Below are 5,991 nucleotides of genomic sequence, written 5' to 3'. Positions count from 1 at the left end.
ACATACTGGGGCTTTCTGTTTTAAAGACCTCTATCTGGACCATGGCATTTACGAGTTGTCTGACCCTAAACAGTGACTGATCTTTGCACAGAGGTGAATACTACCAGCAGCACCTCCTGAGCTGGCACATACTCAGCACTCCACTAACTGTAGCCATTATTCCCACAGCAACTGTTGGGCGGAGGGGAACTGCTGCAGACTTGCAGGAAACAGGTGTAGAAATAGGACGCTTTCAAATACTCCACCAAATCTGTTTTGACTTGCTCCCTCGACTCATTATGGCAGAAGTAAAAGCACAGGTCCCAGTAGTTTCCATTTCTCCAGACATCCATGCTCATAAAATTCAGAAAGTGGCACTTGAAAACAAAACAGGGGTACATACAAACTCCAAATCCTGAGTTTTTCTTCATGTCTGATCACAAAGCACTTGCCGAAGAGCTTCCTGCTGTAAAGGGCCGTCAAGTGGGTTTCCATTCAGAGGGGTTCGACGGACGCAGAATGACAGTCAGCCTCTGCGCCCTCACGCCATTGCTACTGAGTCCATTCTGAAAGCCATGTCTTAGGGTCTAGAATTTACCCCTAGGTTCTAATATCCATTGCTATGGCTACACAGAACTCACATACAAAACCCACGATTAAAGGTTTTTTTTAATAGTCCAACACATCTAAATCATTTATTTGAAGAGCTTTTAAAAAGGTACATTGACTACATCCCTACCTTGTCATTTTTTTAAAGGCGTATCTGTAATTTTCAGACCTGGAAATAGGTCTTCACCAGAGCAAATTATTTTGTTCTCAAAATAGCAACATTATTGAGATTTTACAGATCCAGTTATTCAGGTGGGTGTGGGGACACCAAGACAGAGATGCTTGGTCCTCTTTGTGACACCCAGGAGAAATCCATCTCAGTGTCCTGAGAAAGAAAACAGCAAAAATCACGAAAATGTTTTTAAAGTCCACTTATCTCTTGACTCCTTCCTGTGATTTGTGATGCTGGCAACCACCTTCAGAAGTAGGTAGGATTCGGGTACTCATTCCAGTAAGGTATTTCCCCATAATCATTGATGGATGCCCAGGAAAAGTTTGCTCTTGGACCTCATATTCATTTTTTTAAGCAAAAATTCTTGTTTTTCTGATTACTTTTAATTTCAGAAATTACATTAGACATTTCTTATTTTCAAAATCCAACCTTTACAGAGAAGACAAGAAATTTCTGAAGTCCGTCTGTGGGCTCTTTGGGGGTTCTTGCTGAGTAACAGTTTTAGTTGAGAAAGGGGTGTCTTTGTTTTGCTCACACTCTTTGAGGAAGAGAAAGTGGGTGTTGACCGTCCACATGTAGGTGTTCTGAAGATCAAGGCGGGGCTCTTGCCCTTGGAACTTGGTATTTCATGGTTGCGGCTCAAAGAACTTTGAGCCTTCCTCTCCGGTGTCCTCAGAGCGGGGTTAGCCATAGGAGTGCCAAGACTGCTCTTCCGGGAGAAGAGAAACTTCTACTTTTACCCTGATGTTTAACTCTTCCGTTGCATATCTTACAAGTGACCAACAATACACTTTTGGCATCTTTGTACTTTGTCACAATTTTTGCTTCTTTCAAACGGAGAGCATAACGTTTGGCTTCTCGATTCAGAAGCTTCTGTATTTGGGGTGTCAGTTTGGGCTTCGGCTTGAGGCACACTCAGGAGTCATCCAACACCAGCAACTGGAAACAGTATGCCCAGTTTTCTTCAGAAGTGTTCTTAGCATGGTGTGATGAACTGTAGGCCCTGAGGAGATAGCAGGCTTGGCCGGGGCAGCAAGCTTGCCATTTCCGCGCCACGGCCCAAAGATAGTACTTCTTTCTCATCCTGGTCGGTGACAAAACATGATTGAAGGGTTTATTAAGGAAGTTAACAAGTTGTAATGCCAGTGAAAAATTCTCAGGGTAGTTGTTTACCAAGACATGGTACAAACTTTCAGGCCTGCTAACAAATGCCCAAAGGGGCATACCACTGCATAAGGATCAACCCAAATGCATTCCGCGCCTTTTCCAGAGGCCAGCAAGCCCAGCTTCCTAAATTAAGTGCCCAGTGGCACCCTACTCCAGTCAGCCTCAGCCTGAAGGCACTCCGCGCTACTTCCGTGGGTCAGCAAGTCCAACTTTCTCAATTAAGTGCACAGGCACCCCACTCCACAAACCTGCCTCCCGCACAAAACCACTCAGCGTAACTTGGGAAGTCCATTACTTTGCTCTATGCACTGGCTTCTGATTCTGCTGCTGCTCCTCTGATGGTATGGCTGTCATCTGGACCCAGGCAGTTCACTGTGCAGCGATCTTGAGTCCAGAGCACAGCTTCCTTTCCTGGCTCTTGCTGGTAATGAGCCTCCTGCTTCTCAGAGAACTCATTTTATACATAGCAAGATGACACTCCAGGGGGTCCTGTTTGCAATTACCCACATATGACTCCTATCGGTGTCTTCCATACCTTCTTACAGACTCATGCAGGGAAGGTCACTGGTGCGAGTTAGAGACTGGCTAGAAGAGCCACATTCAATTTGTTCACTGTCCCTGCAAGTGTCTTCCGCGTCTTCTCTGACTCTCTACCTTCCCAGGCATGATGTCCCTCTGCAGGGACTGGTCCCTCATATTAACAAGCATCTGACCTTCTAAGGAGCATCCTGGCTGCAGTTCTTCCAAGATAGATCTGCTCATTTGCTAGATGTCCATCTTGTTGCTATTAGATGCCATTGGATTGGTTCTGACTCATAAAGACCCTCTGCACAACAGAAGGAAAGACTGCCTGGTCCTGTGCTATCCTCACAATTGTTCTTCGGTGTGAGCCCATTGTTGTAGCCACTATGTCGATCCATCTTGTCGAGGGCTTTCCTGCCTTTCACTGCCCAGCTACCTGACCGAGCAGGTAGTTCTTCTCCAGGGGAGAGTCTCTCCTGACATGCCCAAAGTGAGAGATGGAAGTCTTCGCATCTGCTGCAGTTACATAATCTGGTGTCAACTTCAGGATCTTAAAAGCGAATAGGGCGGAGTCTACCCCTTCGATGGGGTCACGGCCTGATGGTGTCTCCTTGTGGGCGTGGCCTTCTCATGAGGATTCTAGGAACTTCCTCTCTTTCACATTCCTGTTGATAAGCCACATGGAGCCACCCTGATAGCAGCCAGAGCCCGGGAGATGCTTCCACCACCATTGGATCCACAAGACTTTTCACCCACCAGCCTGTGATCTTGCTGCATTTGGCATCATTGCGAGTGGCTACATGAGTCTGAAGAGGAATTTATGGACTAGTATAGGACAAATGGGCTAATACTGACTTAGGGACTTGATCTTGGGCTGGGATGTTTTCTCAATATACAATGGCTCTTTGATATAGGGCTCTCTCTTACACACGAGTGTCGTTAGATTTCTCTAGTCTACCCAAAGTAACACACCATCCTTGCTTCTAAGGCACATTCTGGCTCCACTTAGCCCAAGATAGATTTGTTTATTCTTTTGGCAGTCCATGGTATCTTCAATATTCTTTGCCAGTACAATTCAAATGTATTGATTCTTCTTCTGTCTTCTCTATTCAAGGCCCAACGTTCACATGCATGTAAGGTACTGAAAAGACCTTGACGGGTTAGGTGCACATTAGTCCTCAAAGCAACATCCTTGCTTCCAACACTTTAAAAAGGTCTCATGCAACAACTTTATGCAATGCAATGTGTCATTTTAGCTCGACTGTTGCTTCCGCGAGCATTGATTGTGGATCCAAACAAGACAATATCCTTTACAACTTCCATTTTTTCTCCATTTATCATGCTGTTACCTGCTGGTTCAGTTGTGAGGATTGTGATCTTCTACATTGAGTTGTAATTCTTGATTTTCATCAAGTGCTTCAAGTCCTCATTTTTTCTCCAAGCAAGATTGTGTCATCTGCATATCAAAGGTTGTTAATAAGCCTTCCTCCAATCCTGATGCTGGATTCTTCTTCATAGAAGCCATATTCTCTAATTATTTGCTTAGCACATAGATTGAATGAGTATGGTGAGAAGTACAACCCTGACTCACACCTTTCCTGATTTCAAACCATGCAGTATTCCCTTCTGTTTGCACAACTGCCTCTTGATCCCTCCCTGTACAACAGGTTAGGCATGAGGACAATGAAGTGTTCTGGAATTCTCATTTCTCTTGAGGCGCTCTAGTTTGTCATGATTCACACAGTGGAATGCCTTTGCATAGTCAGTAAAACACAAGTAAACTTCTTTCTGGTATTCTCTGCTTTCAGCCAAGATCCATTTGACATCAGTAATGATATCCCTTGTTCCCTGTCCTCTTCTGAATCCTCAAACTCTGGCAGCTCCCTATCAATGTACTGCTGCAACTGTTAAATGATCTTCAGCAAAAATTACTTGCATGTAAGATCAATGATATTGTTTTATAATTTGAGAATTCTCTTGGGTCACCTTTCTCTCGAATGAGTATAAATATGGATCTTTTCCAGTCAGTTGTCCAAGTAGCTGTCTTCCAAATTTCCTGGCACACACAAAGGAATGCTACCAGTGCTTCATTAACTTGTGAAAACATTGCTATGAGAAGGGCATTGGGCCTCCACTCAAGTATTCCCTCAGTGCAAGAATACTTTCTTCTATTAAATTGGCATTCTATGATGCTCACCTTCCCAACACAACTGCTGAAGACAAAGCGGGTGAATAAGCAAATGTGGTGAAGAAAGCTGTCGGTGCCCAGCTATCAAAAGATATAGTGTCTGGGGTCTTAAAGGTTAAAGGTAAACAAGCAGCCATCTAGCTCAGAAGCAACAAAGCCCACATGGAAGAAGCACACCAGTCGATGTGATCACAAGGTGCTGAAGGGATTAGTTATCAGGCATCAAAGAACAAAAAATCGTATCATTGTGTGCTCACCTCCCTGATACGATTGCTGAAGACAAATGGGTGCGTAAGCAAATGTGAAGAAAGCTGATGGTACCCGACTACCAAAACATATAGCATCTGAGGTCTTAAAGGTTTGAAGGTAAACAAGTGGCCATCTAGCTCAGAAGCCACAAAGCCCACATGGAAGAAGCACACCAGCCTGTGTGATCATGAGGTGTCGAAGGGATCAGGGATCAGGCAGCATCAGAACAAAAAAATCTTATCATAATGAATGGGGGGTCAGTGTGGAGTGGAGACCCAAAGTTCATTTGTAAGCCACTGGACATCCCCTTACAGAAGGGCTTCAGGGAGGAGACGAGCCAGTCAGGGTGCGATGTAGCAACGGTGAAACATACAACTTTCCTCTAGTTCCTAAATGCTTCCTCCTCCCCGACTATCACGACCCCAATTCTACCTTACAAATCTGGCTAGACCAGAGGATGTACACTGGTACAGATAGGAACTGGAAACACAGGGAATTCGGGGCGGATGATCCCTTCAGGACCAGTTGTGTGAGTGGCGATACTGGGAGGGTAGAGGGCGTGTGGGTTGGAAAGGGGGAACTGATTAGAAGGATCTACATGTTACCTCCTCCCTGGGGGACTGACAACAGGAAAGTGGGTGAAGGAAGACGTCAGACAGGGCAAGATATAACAAAATAATAATTTATGTTATCAAGGGTTCATGAGGGAGGGGGGAACGGGGAGGGAGGGGAAAAAAAGAAAGAAAACATTGCTATGGGTATTCCATCAATTCCTGGAACCTTGTTTTTGGCCAATGCTTTCTGTGCAGTTTGAACTTCTTCCTTCAATACCATAGGTTTTTGCTCATATATGATCTCCTGAAATGGTGGAATGTAGACTAGTTCTTTTTGGTACTGTGACTCTATATATTATTTCCTTCTTTTGATGCTTCCTGCATCACTTAATATTTTGTCAATGGGAAGGGGTGAGGGAGGGTTAAAAGAGGAGCTGATACCAAGGACTCAATAGAAAGTAAATGATCGAAATATACATACAAATAATGTATGGATTGTTATATGAGCTGTAAGAGTCCACAATAAAATTGTCTTAAAAAACCCACACCAA

At 44.3% G+C, this 5,991-nt stretch overlaps 1 pseudogene; it reads right to left on the bottom strand.

Moving 5' to 3' along the window:
- Nucleotides 1-1,191: 1,191 nt before the first annotated feature.
- On the bottom strand, nucleotides 1,192-1,843 carry LOC101645046 (annotated as a pseudogene).
- Nucleotides 1,844-5,991: the final 4,148 nt, after the last annotated feature.

Source organism: Echinops telfairi, unplaced genomic scaffold (assembly GCF_000313985.2).
Source record: "Echinops telfairi isolate 266 unplaced genomic scaffold, ASM31398v2 ScPeMD7_2565;HRSCAF=3150, whole genome shotgun sequence".
NCBI lineage: Eukaryota > Metazoa > Chordata > Mammalia > Afrosoricida > Tenrecidae > Echinops > Echinops telfairi.
The sequence above is the reverse complement of the archived record's forward strand: the minus strand, read 5'-3'. Positions and strand labels throughout refer to the sequence as shown.